The following is a 21178-nucleotide window of genomic DNA, read 5'->3' as shown; positions in this document are numbered from 1 at the left end:
ACTTTTTTTAGCTGTAAGATAGATTTAGATATCCTAGATAATTGGCGTTTTAACAACCCGGTTAAACGTGGGTATTCATGTTATTTGGCATAATATGTCTCAGCATCAAGGCTAGACTTTTTTCTAACTTCTCATAAACTTGAAGTTAGTAAATATGAACATATACTAAATGCCTTCCCAGATCATGCCCTGATTAAGACAGAAATCCTTTTAGGGAAGATAGTTGAAGAAGCATCAAGAAGGAATAGGAGCGCAGATACTAGACAAGAAGTACTGAAGGCCAAAATGAGAATGAGGGAATTTTATTATGAACTAGGGGACATGGCAAGTAGGATATATCTTCAGACAGGCTATGAAGATAGTGAGTATATAGGAAGATTGTTAGCCTGGCAAGCAAAGGAGAAGCAGGTTCGAAATAGAGTTGAATGTATTCAGAACGAAGCAACTAAAACTTGTGTAAAGACTACGTCCCTAATAGACAAGGTTATTCTTAAACACTATAAAGACATCTACCAGACATCTCACCAGGTCCCCTTAGAAACAATGAATACATTCTTACACGAATTGCCTATTTAAGTTCTGGGAAATAATTTTAAAGACATGCTATTAGCAGAATTCACGAAGGAAGAACTAGATGTGGTCATCAGCTCCCTGCCTAACTGTAAAGCTACTGGGGAGGATGGCATTCCCGCTGAATAAAAAAAAAAAATCTACAATACTTTGCCCCGAACTTTTAAGACTTGCAAATTATTTACTACAAGGGGGTGACCCACCTGTATCTTTTAGAACTACAGTAGTGGTCTGTATTTAAAAAAAAGACAAACATAGTGAAATTATGAACTCTGGTAGGCCTATAAGCCTTTTAAATAATGACTATAACATTTTTTACTAAACTCCTCGCCAATATATTAAATAAAATGGTGGGATCACTTATCGGGACAAATCAGTGTGGTGTTGTAGCAGGGAAACATCTTTATACTAGTAACAATTTTTTATTGGAGGCATTACATTTTTTTTATGTCATAAGGTCGAGGCACAGGTCTGGCAAAAGCATTTGACCTAGCCTCTTGGAATTGTCTGTTTACGATTTTAGAAAAGTTTGGCTTCCCAGGCGCACATTTTAATCAACTCTGTCAATATAAGGACATGTCAAATTAATAGAGGCACCAGACAAGGCTGTCCCCTCTCCCTGATTTTATTTGCACTATTTATAGAGCCATTAGCAATCGCAATCAGGAAAAAGAAAGCCCACACGGTCCCTGTTCAAGGAATGACAAACATAAAGCTCTACGCTCTTCTGGATTCAAAAACAGACACCCAAGCGGAAGTTATGAGGATTTTCGAGACTTCAAAAAGATAGGAGGCTATAAAATCAATAAGACCAAAACAGAAATCATATTATGCAATTGTGGTGCTAATTCTTTATTACCAGAATTTAGACAGGCATACAATACTCGCCCAAAGAGATATTTAGGGACTTATGTAACAGAGAGAGTAGAAGACCTTTTTTAGATTTCTTTTTTTAGATCCTCAAGAGGCAGATAATTTTTTTATGAAAAAGATCCTAAGAGAATATAATATCACTGATCCTACAAGAGTTACTAAGCACCCTAACAAAGTACGTTATAAGATCCTTCAATGGGCACTTAAACAAAAACCCAGCTTCTAGCATACTATGACATTTTAGGAATTAATAATTGAACTAGGCTTTTGAATATATATATATGGGGGAAAGAGGTATTTTAGAGAACAATATCCTAAGGTTGTGGGAAGAAAATGGGTATGTTCAGATCAAGGATTTCATCGGGGGGAACTGTTGGAAAACTTGGGCGGAGATTGAAAGGGGGCTTCAACAATCTAACACAATTTTGAAGTGGTCATTTATTAGATTAAAAACTATATGAGAAAAATTAGATATAGAAAATTTGGCCTACAAAACTAGTATCAGTGAAGCTCTCAACTGCCCGATACAACGGAAGATTAGCAACTGGATTGAAATTTTTGATGAGAATACATCTCTCTCACTATATGAAAAAGTTAGGGATAGATGGAAGAAAAGGGAAGGTATACAGATTTTTAAATCAACCTGGAATAGGATTAATGAGTTTAATGCAGTTATATTGAGAGGGGCGAATTTTAAATGCATGTAATATTATTCAAAATGGTTGATTTATAGACCACCTTCTTTTCTTCATAAGATATACCTGCAGCTAGAAGATAAATGTTTCCGTTGTGCAGAGAAAGGTACTTGGACGCATCTTATGTGGGAGGGCCCAAGAATTCGAGTATGTGGGAGAAAATCAAGAAATATCTCAGATTCACAATAGATCCCCTTATTTCAATCAATGAGTGTTTTGCAGTTTTGGGTTGCTCACCTGCTATCTCTGCGCACAAGGAATGCCTGTTTATTGCAGCATTAATAGCAAGATCCTTAATCCTACAACTCTAGAGAACAGAGAAGGTACCAACCTTCAATGTATGGAGAGCAAAATTGTGTAAAATACAAGAATTGGACAAAAATATGCAATATGATTAGGAGCTATAAGAAAGTATGAGTAGTATTGGAGGTTGTTTGAGATATAGGATAGGATATTGTATTTGGTATAAAAGGATAGAACATATATGTGCGTACTTATCCTGATTTAGCACTCTGCACTTTAACTTAATGTGATCTTTTTCTGTACTTTTGTGGTATTTTGTATAAAAGGGATAGAATATATATGTGCGCATCTACCTGGATTTAGCACTTTGCACTTTAACTTAATATGATATTTTTCTGTATCATAGGATTATTATGATTGTACTGCTGAACACTGTGAATCGAGTATTTATATTTTTTGGAACATGCATTTATATTTGATAATATTTAGCACTTTGCACTTTAAACTTAAGCAAATCTCTTTTTTCCTCAATATTCTGGAACATGTTTTTTTCTATATGATAGTATTGTATTTTTGTAATACCTCTGAACTCTCAGTAAAAATAATAAAAATGAAGAAAATGGGTGTAAACCATAAAACACAATTAATACAGGGAGAAAACTATACTGGGCAAGTGCCCTAATCTTAGACATCACTACGCTGTTTTCTGTCGGGCTCATGTCCTTTCACACAATATATAATCCCTGATGCATTTGTAGTATGAAACAATGTTGCACATGTTTCAAATCTTAAAGTAATGGCAAGTACACTAATAATATCAATATACAATCCCTGATGTGTTTGTAGTATGGAACATTGTCGCAAATATTGCAAATCTTAAAGTAATGGCAAGTGCCCTAATAATATCAAAGCAAAAGGCATCCAAATCCACACAATCCATTGTAGATAACATCCTACTTTCTCAAAAATATATATACTCTTGCTACCATGTATAATAGATATAAAATAGGACACAACATTACATCACGGTTCATAGTAAATAAAAATATAAATAACAAACCCCCAAGTGTGCTTTTCTGAAGTGAAGTGACTTCGCCATGTGCCTCTGGAAAAAAGGGTAGGGGATCAGTGGAGTGTGGACTACTCATGTGGGTGGGCCCCTGCCTTTCTTCCTGTAGTGAAAAGTGTGAGAAAAACAACAAGGAGAGAATAAGGATTAAAAATGTGATGAGAAATTCTCACATAACATAAACATGACTTGTAATTACAGATCACTATAGAGTTACTTTGTATACAAATGTATTCGCATCTCTTCATCCATGTTGTGCTCCCCAGGGCTCTTCGGCTGGAGGTCAATAATGTGTTTAGATTCACATTGTCTCAGTTTCAATGCTCTATCTCCTCCCCTATTTGGTCTGGGAATGTGTTCCAGTATGTAGAAACTGAGTAAATTGCAATTGGAAAAATTATGCTGTTAGAAATGACGTGCTCCCAGATACTGCTGGTCTTGATTGGTAAGTGCCCGAATATGCTCAAGCACACACTTTTTCGCTGGATGTATGGTACTACCAATGTATCTGAGCCTATTTGGGCAATATAAAGACAATACAATACAAAAGGTGTACCACATATGAGAAATTGTGTTATCTGTTTCTATCTATCACCCACAATAGTAAATTCTTTATGCATATAGCTATTCTTGCAGGCCTTACAATGGCCGCAAGGGAAAAATCCACACAGACCCTGTTTGGTTATGGTGTTATAGACTGTAATGTCACTGTGTACAAGTTTGTCCCTTAAGCTAATTCCCTTTCTGTAGGTGATACTCGGTTTATCACTTATCAAAGGACCGATACTCGGGTCACTTTTCAGTATCTCCCAGTTTTTAGATAGTATGTTCCTGACATTTGTGGAACTCCTATTGTAGGTAAGGATAATCCTAGTGGTGTTTTCCAGACCACTCTCACTTTCTGAAGAGTCTGGAATCATGTTCAATGTGTCTTTACCTTGTACTGCATCCACTTTCCTAATGGCTCTATTTAGTACCCACTGCGGATAACCCATGTTTCTAAATCTGTCATTCATGATGTGTCTCTCTTCCATAAATGCTGCAGTTGTACTACAATTAAGTTTTGCCCTCAGCAGCTCCCCATACAGAGTACTCCATTTTAAAGGGTCTGGGTGGCTGCTAAGGGCATGCATCAGAGTGTTCCCTGCTGTTTCCTTGCAGAAAAGTTTAGTCTGAAGCCTGTTACCCCTGACATCCACCTTAGTGTCTAGGAATTCCACAGAATTTCTACTCAGTGTACTGGTCAGGGTGATGTTATAAATATTATCAATCAGTATATTAATATCATCGACATCATCAAACCACTTTATTCGGTTAAATTAAAACCATAAAAGTACAGGCACAAGCATACAAACATATAAGTTCAAAAATACAAAATACAGTACCAACAATGTAATGTAATCCGGCCACAACATTCTACGTGCAAAAAGGTGCAATACAGTACTGGTCAAATACAGTGCATTTTAGGTCAAAAGTGACAGTGCATCCAGAGAGTTCAATATCCATGTCATAAAAATTTCGACCGTATTTAAAATAGTTTAAAAAGAATTAAAAGCAAATAGTCTAAAACCCCGTTAATTATGGTCTTTCCTCACGGCTATTTCTCAGTCTAACAGCTGCCACAAGAAAGCTGGCTATATAAAAAATCTCATTGGGATCATTTAATAACTGTAGGTATAATAAGGCTGGCTTTACTTGAATAAAACCCTTTCTTTTTAGTATTGGGAATAAAAACCTCTTTCTGATCTCGCTATAAAAATCACAAAACATTATGAGGTGCATTGTATCCTGAACTGAAAAGTTATCGCAACTACAGGGCCCTAACTCTTTCAGTCTGCACCACCCCTTTGAGCTTCCTAGAGAGAGGTAAATTAAATTAAAACGAAAACGTGTTAAAAGCATACAGTGAAAAGGCCTAGTAACAATTTTTAGATAGGGTCCCAGCGTGGGTGAAGTCTTTAAAAAGTAATCTGCTTTTACCGTTACTTTTATCAACTCCAATTCTTCCCGTTGTACCGCCCATAAATTTAAAAGCTGTTTCTTCACCCAGCTAAGATCTGTTCTTGTAATTTTCTCAGGGTCTTCAAAAAGGTCCTGTCGGCCAACTGTTGCCAAAGTTTCCTTTACGAAAACAAGCCACCTAATATTATGTACATAATCCAGAATAAGACAATCCCTGATTAGTCTATGATTAAGATCTAATTCAGGATTAAGCCATAATTTAAGCCAGAAAATAACTGGAGCCAGCCTAAATTTGTCTGTTATATAGCCCATCCCCAATTCCTGGTGAACAGCATAAGTGGGTGTTGACTGGGGGACCGATAATATTCCCCGTAGAAATGTATTCTCCTCTAATTGTAGTCCCTCCATGGGTCTGTACCCCCAGATCAAGGAGCCATATGTAGCGATTGCAATACATTTTGATTTATAGATCTTCAACAATGCCTCTACAGGTTTGGCCCCCAGGCCGTTTTGAAAACCCATTAACGGCCACAATTGCCCTAGCCATTAACCTTAATTTTGTGTTGAGCAGCCCATGTACCATTCTCATCGAAAAGAACCCCCAAGTACATAAAAGAGGTTACCCTGGTAACCTCAGAGCCTTCACAATAAAAAGGCCTACAATTTCTTTTACTCTGGCGACCTATACTCATCACATGTGATTTTGCTATGTTTACCCTTAAATCCAGTAGTTTCATAAAGTTTCCAAATCCCTCTAACAGCTTCTGTAGGCCAACTGATGTGCGCGATATCAGGACAGCATCGTCGGCATACAGAAGAACAGGGCAATGCTCCTGGCCAATTTTAGGGACATCTAAGCTAACTACATTTAAAAACGTACCTAAATTATTAATATAAAGAGTAAAAAGTAGTGGAGCTAAAATGCAACCTTGTCGGACTCCACGATCAGAACTAAAGTGCCTAGTGCAATTACCATCTTGATCAATCCGTACCCGTGCAGAAAGGTTCTGATGCAGGTCAGCTAGAAAATGAACAATACTCTTTTCCATCCCCATCTCTAGAAGAACCTGCCAGAGCTTTGACCTGTTTACCAGGTCAAAAGCTGACGATAAATCCATAAACGCCAGCTGGAGTATTCCCCCTTTGGCAAAGGTGTATTTACCAATTAACAGGGATAAATTAAGACACTGGTCTTGAGTCCCCCTGCCACTTCTAAAACTGAATTGAAAATTCGATATTACCTTATTCTCGTCTAACCATCCCATACATTTTCCTAAGACCACCCTACCCAGAACCTTTACAGCAGAATCGATTAGAGAAATCGGTCTGTAACATCGGGCATCTCCTCTACTACCCTTTTTTAAAATGGGGACTATAATAGATGTAGTCCAAGAAGGTGGACGGTTTCCCTTTGCTGCAGTATTAAAGATTTTAGTCAGAACTTTTGCCCAAAAAACGGGATACATTTTGTATAAATCGGCTGGAACACCGTCTGGGTCTGGCACCTTATTACTGGACATAGCCTTAATGGCCAGTACTACTTCCTCATCATTAAAACTCACAGGCGAGGTTAAGTCTCTTGAAACAGCACAGGGGACGGAATCTGTTGATGGGGGAGTCTCATATATAGCCTCAAAATGTGCTAACCACTGTACTTCGGTGATATTACATTCTGCCACAGTATTACCACTATCAGAGAAAAAGGGCTTATTAACGATTTTCCAAAAACTGTGGCTATTTTTTATAACGTCAACCGACATCAAGGCCTCCAAGCTTCCTTTCTGATATCATTCTTCCTGGCTCTTACAGCTAACTTGTAGTCCTTTCTGAGTATGGCCAATTTAGTCCTATTTTGTGGAATCTGTTTTATAGCACTCATTAACTTGCTATGTGCCCGTGAACATGTGGTATCAAACAATTTCTCGGCCATTTGTTGCCCCATTTTTACCGGGGCCATTAGATTCAGGGATATTTGTTTACAGATGGCTGTAAAGGCCTCAATAACAGCTGTGCCCTCAGATGTTACATCTAAACATATATTCAGCATGTCATTTACCGACAAGAAAAGTGTATCTAAAAAAATCTCAGGGATAATCTTTGTCTATTTCAGCCTTCTACCCTGATCAGTGGGTTTGATACTGACCTCCACCCTTGTGTGATTCATGGGTCGCCCCAAACCGCAATCTTTATTTAATTCCAAAATGACCGGATTATGATCACTAAAATGCGAATGTTTTGCACTATAAAGATAAACAATGGACAACAGGAGGGGGGACAAGAAAATGTAATCAATCACAGTATTACAGCCTCTGCCTGTAAACGTAGGGATCTTGTTAGTTAATTCAATTTTACTGGGTTCATAGAGATCCACTACTGCTAGGACCTCTTCCAGGCATTCCCCCTGTCTATTATGCTCAAAGTGAGGTGCAGCATATACTGTAAAATCATAAATAAACAATTAGAATCCACTCCTTGGGAACGAGGGGGTCACCTCCACAATGGGGAATCACCCTGTGTTTTTATGTCCCCTCACACACCAACAGGCCCCTTGGTGTCATGCTTCATCATCGGGGCCATCGTACCCCTCTACGGGGTACGGCGTGCTGCGACCTACGGAGACGCGGGAGCACTAGTATGAAACTATTGTGTGATGTTGATGTAAGTGGGGGTTTTATTGTTAATGTGAGTGTTACGTGGGGTTTGGGGAATAGTGAAAGTTAAAAAGAACCTGGCTCGTGGGGTAACCAAAAATTATTTAATAAGCCCCCGGGCTGGTGCTGTTAAAATAGAGAAGATAGGAGGTTTGTACGCTAACAATGTGCGTTACCTCCTTTTTGTGTGCGTCAACATGTTTCAGTGCCCGAGGTACCTTCTTCAGGACGGGGTGCACAAATCCCCACCTTACTCACGTTTCTCTAACTATTACCAGACAATTTCTAATAAAAGTGAGAAAAAAATATTAATAGTGCTGGTTATGTGCCTATCAAGAGAAGAGCGTTGTCTTTCCATCAACTGTTTTGGACTCTCCGTAAAACCTCATGAGCCCATGCGTCAGGATCTGGTGTGCTAAATAGCACGATTTCTACGAGGAAATACCTCCCGATCGACCCCTCCGCGGCTTCCTCACTTTTATTAGAAATTGTCTGGTAATAGTTAGAGAAACGTGAGTAAGGTGGGGATTTGTGCACCCCGTCCTGAAGAAGGTACCTCGGGCACCGAAACATGTTGACGCACACAAAAAGGAGGTAACGCACATTGTTAGCGTACAAACCTCCCATCTTCTCTATTTTAACAGCACCAGCCCGGGGCTTATTAAATAATTTTTGGTTACCCCACGAGCCAGGTACTTTTTAACTTTCACTATTCCCCAAACCCCACGTAACACTCACAGTAACAATAAAACCCCCACTTACACCAACATCACACATAGTTTCATACTAATGCTCCCGCGTCTCCGTAGGTCGCAGCACGCCGTACCCCGTAGAGGGGTACGATGGCCCCGATGATGAAGCATGACACCAAGGGGCCTGTTGGTATGTGAGGGGACATAAAAACACAGGGTGATTCCCCATTGTGGAGGTGACCCCCTCGTTCCAAAGGAGTGGATTCTAATTGTTTATTTATGTATACCCAGGGAGGACGAATCCAATCTTATCTCTCTCTCCCCCCATTGCTTGTTAAATATACTGTAAAATCACCACTATCCAATCTCCCCTGACAATCCTGCTCGCATGGATGTATATTAAAATCACCCAAAATAATAATCGGATGGTAAGTGGTTTGATTTTCCCTATACTCCTTTAAAAAGGATTTTAAAATTAACAGATGTTCATTTCCAATTGAGCAATCTGCTGAGTTATAAAAATTAACTACCAAGAGTTTAATGAAGTTATGATCCCTCAGTTCTACTGCTAAACAATGGGGTGTCCCCACTTCAAGCCTTTTATACATCCACGGCAATTTACAATTTAACAGAGAATAACAAAAGGAGCCCCCCTTTGGCTCTACCAGAGGAAGCAAATTCCGCTGGCTGGGCAAAAGATGTATAGCCATCCAGCCACCATTCTCCCTCCGTGTCCCAGGTCTCCTGAAGCCCCACAAGATCATATGAGTTGATCAGCTGTTGCCACTTGGGATCATCTTTCTTAGATCTTAAGCCAGCGATATTCCAGCTCAAGATACCAACTTGGACATATTTTGATTACTTGTCCCACAGGGCTTAATATTCTCGAGGTTAAAACTCTGGTTAGAAATAACTGTTTCCAGTCAATCATTCTCATCCAAGGTAGTCGGGTGGTGATCTATTTACACTATGATTATTTTGTCCCACTGTACTTGGCATCAAATGGCTAGGTCCTCCCCACTGTACATTTACTAGACTCCTTGTCAGTTGTGCACCAGGTGGTAATCTCCCATTGTTTAAATTATTTGCATATTGACTGGATCTTGCAGAGGAACCCCCAAAACCTGTCTTATCCCTGGGGGTCCCATTATTTTGAGTTTTCCCTTTATTTGGTGGATAAAAAAAGGCCAAGGGGAAAACCTTAATGCTCCCCTGAACCCCAAGGTGGGCAGTCCTGCATATATTCCCTGCTAGGTCATCTCTATCAAAATTTACAACCACACAGTCGCCCTCAATTTCCTTTGGGTTTGGTCCTATCCAAGCTGTACGCCTTGCCATGATAATATGAGGCGATACTTTGGAGCTATTTTCCCACTGGTTACAATCTAACCAATATTTTGCTTTTCTTAATAGATCCGCAGTACATTCGTGAGTATTGACTTTCAGCGGTGGTACACCAGTGAGAACAACCGCAAAATAATTTGCTTCTGGTGGCAAGAAAAGTCGACCTACAGTAGGGACAGATGTGTTAGTACTCAATCCTGGTTTAGGAACGCCAGATGTTTCTCTATATTTTACATTTAAGTACCCAGCAGTTTCCTTAGACACAGCTTGCGGAAGCCCCTTACTTTCTTCAACCACATCGCTGTATAATACACCAGCCTTTCTTAGCTCACTACTGCTGCCCCAGTTGGTCATAGTGCTTTTGGCTGCCTCCTTACACCAGACTAGCGACTTATCAGACCGTGATTTCATTGCCAGACAGCAATTAGGGAATGTACCACTGCCAGATATAACTTTATTTACTGTGGTAGTGAGAACTTCAATCTTGAGTTGCATGCCCTCAATTAACTTACACAGTTGATTGACTACACTAGTCAAGACAGCACTATCACTCCCTAGGCGAACAGAAGGTGTAAAGGAATCGGCGGACCCCCCCCGTTCCATGTCACTGGTTCCTGGTACAATATCTTGAGAACATGGCTGATTTATATGGCCCACAGTCTCGGTATCAAGGCTTTCAATGTTTGCTAACGCAGAAAACCTATTTTTGCAGAGTATAGTGGGCTCAATTACCGGTGGACAAATTACTCCTGGTTCTAAATCAGTACTACCATTCTCATTACATCTGAGAGTCTCGTTCCCTTTACCAGGAGCACGATTACTTTGCTTTTTCCCTAAGAACATATCAGGGACCACTATGCTGCCCTGTTTACTGGCCCCCCTTTGCTCTTCTACCACTCCCCCCACATTTTCAAAAGCATTCCAATTTGGCAGGTCATCTAGCATAAGTAAAGTTCCACAATCCTCCACCAAGCCTTCTATACGACTCATAATACAATTTTCCCCCACGTGATTTGGGGCTTTCTTAGACTTCCTTGGCTTTTTTACTTTTATCAGCACATTCGGCCCCCCTTCCATGCTTTTCCTTTTCCCCATTGTTTGTAATAGAAAGTCAACAGTACCTTTGCAAGTCTCCAGGGGAAGTTAGTGGGGGTGGCCCAGCACGGTCTCCTCCGGCCCCGGACAGCCACAGACGGACCGCCCTTTGCCCGGGCTTCGCCCGTGCGCGTCCCACGGGGCAGAAGTGATGAGGTCCTTTGTAGTGAGCAGCCAGGTGCGGGCGTGATCAGCGTGGCCCCCTAGGACAGTGAGTCCGTGCTTCAGAGGCGTTCAGTGTATTCCCTCTCTAGCGCTGCGGCTCCCGCGGTAGCGGGAGCGGCGAGGTCCTTTGTAGTGAGCAGAATAAGAGTTGACAAATCCCACTGGAGGGATTGGAATGGACAATATAAATTGAACTGATATATAAAACAACGAAAAATGAAATTAACTAAATTGTTTTGTCATCCCATTATGAAAAGAGCACAAGCAAGATAATAAGGGGTGTTGAAATTTTCTTGTTAAAATGAATGGTTAAACTCCACTTATAGACTCTTTTTATATAAACATTGAGAAACTACAAATACCACAATGCTCAGCTGTTGAGATCAGGATGTGATGTAACATCAAACACTGTTGGTTGCTTTAAATATGTTGAAAAAAACTTGAGAAAGTGATCGTGAGCAAGGTGCTGGGAGCACTGAAACGCGTAGATCGTGTTGTTTTCATGCTAAAGCTGAAAAGATCTTAATAAATGTAACTGTGGAACTCAGAGGGAGTGCGCCCATTACTTTGTGGTAATTCGCGGAGGAGTGTTCAATAATTAACGGCGAGGTTCTGCCGTAGGGTACGCACCCACACCGAGCGCTCGATGGCCGGGAAACCTGGAACCGGCGTGTGAAGATATATATATATATATATATATATATGTTTATATATATATAGATAGATAGATAGATAGATAGAAATATAGATATATAGATATAGATACATAGATATAGTAACAAATGTAATAGCAATATTTATTTAACATTCTATTATTTTTTTTTTACAGTTTATTAACAGGAATATATACACACACACACATATATATGTATAGATAATTAATAAAATATTGATGATACATATTATGTTTTAAGACTTTAAATATATATATAGATATTTATATATAAAACATACATATCGAAAAAACAATAAATTAAAAAATAACATTTATGAATGTTAAAATAAACTAAACAATTATTGCTGTAAAATCTACTCAACAATTAAATAGGAAAACTCATTTACTATTCCCACTTCAAAAACCGCAACAGTATGGAAAGCGTTGGATTTCGGAGGGGCGGAATTTACAATTCCGCTCCAGTGTCTGCAACAATAGGGAAAGTGTCGGATTTCAGAGAAGTTAGATTTACTATTCCTACTCCAATCAGTGTAACAGCGGAGAAAGGTTTGGACTTCGGGGGATGAAATTTACTGTGACCACTCCAGTCAAAGCAACAGTAGGGGGGCCATTGGATTTCAGAGGTATGAAACTTACTTTTCCCACTCCATTCCACAGAAAAATGGGGAAGGTGTTAGACTTTGGAGAGGTTCAATTTACTATTTCCACTACAGACAACACAACATAGGGAAAGCATTGGATTTTGGAGGGGTGACATGTAATATTCCCACTCCAAACAGAGCAACAGTAGCGAACATTTTGAACTGTGAAGACATTAATGTTAGTATCCCTACTACAGTCCAAGCAAGAGAAAGGATAATACTTAACTTAATACACATTATATACATGAGTAACTCCATGAATGTAGAATAAATGATAGCATCTTAATAAAAATATGAATTACCTTAATATATGTATAGCTATTAAAAAAAAGGAAAATAATAAATTTGCATAATTACTAGTATCAATTAAAAAATTGTATTCAATTATTAATTAATTAACTTCCTACTCTGTTCCCTTACCCACACCTAAAATTTAACAAAAGAAAATACTATTCCATAACATGTATATTTAAAATAAATTAAGTAATTTATTATAAATGTATTTGATCATTAATTGTTGCTTAACTTCCCACCCTATACCCCTACAAACCCAGGATCCTGCAAATAAAATGAAACTCAAATAAATAAGTATAACACAATTTACATAATTGATAATCAATTAAATAATTAATAGCTCATTAATTCTTACTTAACTTAATTAACTTCCTACCCTATACCCCTACTAACCCAGTAGTCCACACCAAAAAAGTAGCAAGAAAATAGAGATTTTAACAATATTCATATTTGATAATCAATTAAATATTCATTAATAAATACGTAATGTGCATTCATTATTATTGAATTAACTCCCCACCCTGTTCCCCCATAAGCCTAGCAGCCTGCACCTAAATATAACAAAAATTAATCAGTATTACATAATTTATATAATTAATAAAAATCACATATTTAATTATATTTTTTCAATTAATTAATATCTAAGTTTTACTTCAATACCGTCCCACTGTATCCCCCTACAAACCTAACAACCTGCTACAACACTATTCATTTCTATTAACCATTACATAAAAAATTCTACACCACTTACATTTATTTACAAAGTATATTTAAAAAAATTAAGCATCACACACACAATAGCAACATATAAAAGTAATATATCAACTAAAACACCTTAAAATAATTAAAACATGATATTTTTACATCTATATTATTGAAAACAATTTTAAAAACCAATGATATTCTTAAAAACGGTATTACTTACCTAAAGAAATGATATTCTTGACAACGATATTTTTGCATCACAGTATTTTTTTGTCAAGCTATTTTATGCCTGATATTTGTGTCTCCTAATAATTACTCAGGGGTCGATTATGAAGTCGGGCGGAAAGCCTCTGCCCGACACCGTCTCAGAATTGGGATTGACCGACTCGCGGTTGGCAGTTCCGCCCACCGTATTACGATGAGACCGGACAGTGTTCGTCGGATTCTTATTGTTTCCTATAGGAGCTTGTGGTCCGCCCAACAACCGGCTGTAACACAGGCTCCTATGGGATGTGTGCGGAAAACCTTGCACTGTGTCACAGGCACCCCACGGTGGCAGCCCCACGGTGCAGGGTTTTATAGGGGGGTCCCTTAGCTACCCCCTCAGCCCCCAACCATAGACCGTGGCAGATAAAGGGGCCCTGCCAGTGGCCCCAAAGTCACTTTCCGTCAGCCTTTCCATCTCGGAAAGTCAAACACGGAAAGGCTGTTGGAATCCCGACAGCGGAAACGCCATCCATAGTAGGTTACAGTGCGGTTTTGACCTACAGGAATACTCCGAGAGCCGGTCGGAACCGCGTCAGAATGACTGGTTTGTTTACATTCCGACCACGAACATCATAATCGGGCAATCAGGATGTAAACTGATCAAGTCAGTCGGAAGGGCTCCGGCGTGGTCAAGGAGATTCCGACTGTTGGGAGGAGGCTTTCCGCCAGACATCGAAATGGGCCCCTCAATATTTTGACCAAAAACCCTGCAACATTCAAACCATATTTGATAATTTCAGAGGTAATATTGATTGAATCAGGGAGCATCTATCTTTTCACTTCCATATGATACTAAGTTAGCCTTTGCAATATTTATTGATAAAACATTTGCTTTCTTCATGGAATTTATTGGACCCGGACCCAGGCATCCTCAGGCACCCTCCAAAACGGACCAGTGATTGAACATATTCAGATACACCCTATTGGTTCACCTCTGTCAAACATTTTGGAGTACTGAAACAAAGTACCCTTGAAATACGCTGAGGATGGAGCGAGGTCAAGAAGAAAAAGTGGTTCATACCTATAAAAAGATTTACCGTTGGCCTTTACATTTTTTTATAGGTCAAACGTGCTTTTGGTGGAGGATCTTGCCATACAGGGTTACAGAGAGCTGAATACCTTTGTTTTTTTGTTGTCCTTCAAAAACTTGAACACCGTAGTTGCAAGTTCTGCATAAGGAAAATCCTGCAAAATGTGACTGGTGAGATGCAGTCACTATTGAGCTAGGGGCGTAATGGAGGCACCTAGAGCCCCCATGGTGTGAGGGGGGCCTAGGATTTCTTGTTGGAGGGCCCCCCTCACCCGCTAAGCCATGGCATTGCATGCATTTCAGAATGCGTGCAATGGCTTGGAACACAAAAAAAGTTAAACGCTCAAGAAAGCCACTCTGCTTTACCGAGCATACAGATGCAGTGTAGAGGGGTCCCAACCTTTCATAGGCCATCATTTTGCGTTATGTCACTGTTTTGAGCATAAGAACGTCAGAGTTCACAACTTTGTAAGACCAACTTTTACAATAGTCGTTTTATAACCTCTTTCCTCGCACTCTAAAAGACTGCAACGTTTACAACTTAAGCATGAGAGCTTTTCTCAGGTGCTAGTTTTTTTTATAGCTGCTGTTGCTATTAAACACAGAACACTTTTGGTGGGACAAATCTGATTTCAATTTCTTCTTTTTAGTGTAATTATATCAGGCTATGAATTTAATGGAGCAATTCTTTCAATTATCGTTTTGTTTTCTATGTTACGTGAATTGTTTTTTATTGTTGGAAGAATGAAATGTTTGTATATTCCTTATATGGTTATGTGTCTTTTAACCAAATAAAGGACTATTGAATTAAAAAATAAATATCAATGCTTTTTGAAACCTTATGGTCAATGTTAGCTGTTTATTCTTCTGTTAAAAGGTTGGTTCTTATTATTTTAGTTATGTCTACTATTTCACGTAAGGCTGAAGCACATAAAGAACTTGCTATACGGTTTTTATGCAAGATACAAGTTCCATTGGAAATAAACCACATCGTTCTTTTATTCATAGCTGGTAATGGTTAATCATGACTTTGGGCATCTTATTCTATTTTCTAGCATTTCTAGCAAACATTATCATATCATGCTTCAGTATGCTTGGGTATGTGTTAAATGCTGTGTATTCGAGTTATTATATATGTAGCAGCTTTAATATGGTTTAAGTGTATTAGTACACGTTTTCTCACTGAGATATTTTAGGACAGCAAGTTGGTTAGCAGTACAAGCTGACATCCCTACCTTCAAAGTGCATATTTAGTCATCCCAAGCCACTGCCAGTTCAAATACTCTTAAAATAGTGCTATGAGAAGGCACGATAGAAAGCTTGCAGAATCTTATCCACTGCGGCAAAACCGAGTGACAAGTGTCCTTCGACTAAATAGATACCGCTGAAGCACTCTTGAATACTCGAGGTAATGTAATTTCAATTCAAGACATATATCTTAAGTTGTCGTCACTGCCAGTGATAACATTTGCTCTTCCAATGTCAAACAGAATTCATTGATGATGAGTAGGCTAACAAAATCAGAACCTAGAATGGGATTGAGGACAAATTGCCAACAAGAATGTAACCTGAATAAAACTAAAAATCCATTTGTTAATGTTAAAGAAATGCATTGAACTTAGACTTAAAAAGGTTAAACACAACATTCTACACACTTTGTATATCCTTGGCGCAATCACACAAGTCACCAACTTCACAAGAAAGAAGTGGCACAGTTACTAAATGCACCCCAAGACGTTTTACCTATTACAAGATCAAACAGCTGATACAAACAAGGTAAAAGATTCATAAACTCACCACACTCAGGGGCATATTACCAAGCAATAGCGATAATTATCGCTATTGCTTGGTTAGAGAGAACATTTTACCGCTGCGGCGATTTTTACCGCAGATAAACCTTGGTATTACCAAGGTTTATCGCAAATGCGATAAAAAACGGCCGCAATGCATGAATATCGCTGAAAAGTCAGCGATATTCATGCATTACCGAGCTAATGCTCTTAGCCATGTTATCCACCTCCCATTGGATAACATGGCTAAGAACTGCTCAGGGCAGGTGTTAGCTTATGGAGATATTCGCGCTTAGCGCGAATATTTCCAAAAGTTGGTAATAGGAGATAGCGATGTTAGCGACTGTTTCCAGTCGCTAACATCTTGGCACGCCCACTTTGCATGTCATTAGTGATAAATATCACTGACATGCAAAGTGGGGCCCAAGATGGTCGCTATCTCCTACTAGCTGTCGCTAACTGGTGTTAGCGACAGCTAGGTAATAGGGAGATAATTTTATCTCCGCTTTCTTGGCTTTTAAAGCCAAAAAAGCAGAGATAAACCCCCTTGATAATATGCCCCTCAGGGCGTAATCTCCACAATGAGAATGCTCGTTTCTGCGATTCCGCCCGAGTGCAGAGACTCCACAACAACTGTGGGGCACCTGCACGATGGCCCTTTGTGAATCAGGCCCGTTGAATGTGGCGATAGAAATTTAATTCAGCATTTGAGAGCTACAAATAGTTCCTGACTTTGAAAATGTGACTAAGAAGGCTATGAATAAAAGCACAGTTTAAAGCAGTGAATCATTGCCAAAGTTTACAGACATGAGAAATTTCACATCGTGGTCTATTACATTTTACAATCAGGACTGAGAAATTATATATGCATTTACAACATGTTTGCTGGTTGAATCCGTAGCATATAACTAATATCACAGTGGCATAGATTAGAAAAGCATCGGAGAAGTACTGAAAATGACAGCAGCGGTCCGTGCAGGTAACAGCGGTGGGGCTGAGTGAGAGGGGATTCCGATGGATGATGATGAGGGAAAATTATTTTTTATTTAACTTTCCCTCTGCATCATCCCTCGAAATCCCCCTCAACCCGGCCCCACCACTGTTACCTGCACAGACCGTGGCTGGAAAATGAGTCAAAAAAGGAGTGTACATTAGGGCATTTAAATTAACTTCCAACTAGTAGTTGTGACAACTCACAATTCTGCACAGTGACTGGTCAAGACAAGCACCAGAACTGGTGAAACCAGCAGGGTAAATAATATTACTGCATGGTCTCTGTAGATTACTGGGTGGTATTAGCATTGAATTTCAAAATATTTCCATGCAAATGGGTAATACCATACAAGAATGGCCTTTGTGGTAGCAAGACCACATAATATTCCACTGTATGCAATATTTCGGCCTCTGAAATGTCCCCCGGAAGGGCTGGAGGAAGTTGCCCACCCTAAAAGCTGGGACATAGTGCAATTTTCTCCCAATTTGCCTTTTTAGATTTGGTTCAAACAATGTTTGCGCTTAATTTCAACATTACTGTAGCACTCAAAATGAGTTCGTATGGCTGTGAATTGTGACAAGGCTGCATATTTTTATTTTCGTTCATGAGGCGGCATTGCTATCAAAAAAGATAATAAACAAAGCTTTGGTGCCACCAACTGCTGAGGCTGTTCAAGGTTATGGCAGTAAACCGGTATTTTACTTAATGTTGTTGGGAAGAAGACAGATTTGGAAATTTGGCCTCACCCAATGTTACCCTCAAAAGCGAAAGGGCTTGAATTCGATTTAGTTCAAAAGGGTGTCAGGACAAATTGAGATAAAATTAGTTCAATCACGGAAAAATTCCAAGAGTCAATTGATCATATGCAGTGTTTTATATACAGTTCTTGAAGTTAAGACTCTCTCTCAGGAGAGTAGCAAGAGGTGACAGCCAACACGTGTTTTTCCCCTTTACATGGCCATCCAGCCTGGGGCTTCCGCAAGGCTGTATATTTACATGTGGAAAGGTGTGAAGTGCAGTTCAAAGAAGGAAAGAATGCAATTTACACAAAGCTGAGACACATGTCCCGGAAGGCGTACATTATCCATTCAGGGTTAGGATGGCAGCGTGCAGATAAAAAAGACAGAAGTATACAATATAATATGGCACATGGGTTTAGAAAAGTGCGTTAACGTTGATCAAGTACCGCATAAGAACGTTTGTCATGGAATATGGTTGTGTATAATCCGAAGTGGTGCGCAGGCGTAGGTGAGTACGAAGCTAATGACCATGTGTCGATTTAAGGGTTAAGATAGGCATGTTATACGTTTGTACGTATACAAGGGAAATAAAGACCGAAATGGAAGCAAAATACGCAAATGATAGATACGTATTACGTAATTTACAGAGTTAATTTCAGTATGCACAGGGGGAAAGAAAAGAGCAAACAAAAGGTACAGCGGTATGTTAACAATACACATTAGAACATGGTATGTGTATAAAATGTGGTGACATTTGTTTAAATGTACATGCAAAAAAGATACAAAGTGAGGGATCACACATCATCAAAAGTATGAAAATAAAAGCATAATTACATGTTCCCATCGAAGGTCGGCTCCATGGTTCAATATAGGTTTATGTAAAAAAGGGGAGGGGAAAATTGATGAGAAGAGGTGCAGTAAATCTAGGTGGGATGGTTGGGGCGAATGGACTCAGGTGATATTTCTATGTTGGTGTGATAGTCATAGCCTGCAAGTCCCATGAACTATGTCATGGGAGGTGGTTACTAGGATGAGACAACCGTCTTGAGTGTTTCCAGGCTGGGGGGTAGACTGTACTTCGGTTCCACAAGTGTTATTTTATAAAAACCGTGAGTTAATACGGGCTTCTAATGCAATACGACATGAGGAAGGTAGAGCTTCATGGTAGCTTGTTAGTGAAAGCACGCTTACCGCTAATAATTCAGTTTGGGACACAATTCATCCAAGAAGGTCTGGGTCACGTATTCTGTGGGTTGGGAGATCAAAATTAATACGTGACGGGGCTCGCCTCCGATATCAATGTTAGACCTGTCAGCCCTAGGGTGGTCTTTCCCCTTTTTTTTCACCCGTGCCTTGTTTTTTCCACCACCTTTTTTTTTGTTGGACCTAGGTCTCTGGGCATCTTACCAATGCTAATCAGTGCTAAGGTGCAGGTGCTCTCTCCTACCAACATGGCTGCCACAGGCCCCTGCTACTGCGGAGTGGTCTTTTTAGTAGCACCCTAGTAGCCAGGAGCTGGCTGGGACATTAAGATACTGCAGCAACACCAGCCCGCCATTTCTGCCCATAGTTAGATTGTGGAAGCTTCTGGAACCTTCCGGAATAGGGGAGGGGTCTCAATTTGCTGCCTTAGAGAGTGGTCACCTGACCTAGAATTATTTAAGGAAAGGAGGGAAACCTTTTTGTCAGTTCGGGCACCACTGGACCTGGGGGAAGCTGCGCAGGAGTCTTAGGCGATCTGGCCTAGGGGAGGAACCTATACCACTGGAAGTGACTGGGCCTAGGCAATGCCTTCTAAGTTGGGTAAGGGACTCTACCAGACCCACTGATCTGACCCAGCGTGGGGGGAACCCAGGGAACCACCTGCAGTGATTTAAGGGAACCAGCCTGACCCTCAGCCGCCAGCTCAACCCCCCCTATCACCTGTCCCCCAAGGAACCACCTGAGAAGGGTGCAGAAGCCATCAAGCGCCAAGAAGAACACCTATTTTCAAGGAGGACTGCAGGGGGATCAACCACGTATTAGCGCTGTACCATCCACGCGCTCCCCTGCTCAGCCTGTGCCCCCTGTGCTGTCCTGCCGCAGTTGTGGGACTAAACTGCCTGAACTACCTGAACTACCTGAACTAACTGAACTGCCTTCCCAGGGCTCTCCTGCTGTGCCCCCTGAGAAGCGCTAAGCCCCTGAGAACTGTTGCTGGCCTAAGTGCTGTGAGCGCTGCTGTGATCCCTGAGCGCCGTGTCACTGAAAGCACTATGTCCTTCACCACTGCAGCCCGGGGTACCTGCTCTGCCCCGCTCTGTCTGGAAGTCCTCTGGGGTCCGGGGAACACCGCCGTCGCCCGGGCCCCAAGCTGAGAAGTTGCCACTATCACCGCCGTGGCCTGGGGATTGCTGGTGCTTCCCACTTGGCGTCTGAATGCCGTCTGTGCCTCATGGACGCCGCCGTGGCCTGGCGCTCCCCTGTGGAGGTCCCCGCCGTGAGGTGCATTGTTGCGGCAGCCCTTGGAGCCAAGAGAGGGCCGCCGTAGTGCAGAGTAGGTCACGCTGGGCCCAAAGTCACCACCTGCCTCACGTGACGGGGGCGTCGTCACAAGCCCTACCAGCGCTGTATCCTGATTGGCTGCCTGGCCGAGCCCCTTGCAAGTGAGCCTCAGATTGGTTCTGGGTCCTGGCCCACAAC

The 21178-nt window shown here is 40.6% G+C and overlaps 1 long non-coding RNA gene across 1 annotated transcript in view; it reads right to left on the bottom strand.

The window, feature by feature from the left end:
- Positions 1-20943, bottom strand: part of LOC144776047 (uncharacterized) — a 40877-nt gene extending 19934 nt beyond the window's left edge. Inside the window, exons 1-2 of the long non-coding RNA XR_013600574.1 lie at positions 20781-20943; positions 3442-3553 (exon numbers count right to left, since the gene is read on the bottom strand). This is a non-coding gene — a long non-coding RNA (uncharacterized LOC144776047). The remainder of the gene's footprint in view (positions 1-3441; positions 3554-20780) is intronic.
- Between the last annotated feature and the right edge of the window lie 235 nt (positions 20944-21178).

The sequence above is a fragment of the Lissotriton helveticus genome, chromosome 1_1 (assembly GCF_964261635.1).
Source record: "Lissotriton helveticus chromosome 1_1, aLisHel1.1, whole genome shotgun sequence".
NCBI lineage: Eukaryota > Metazoa > Chordata > Amphibia > Caudata > Salamandridae > Lissotriton > Lissotriton helveticus.
The sequence above is the reverse complement of the archived record's forward strand: the minus strand, read 5'-3'. Positions and strand labels throughout refer to the sequence as shown.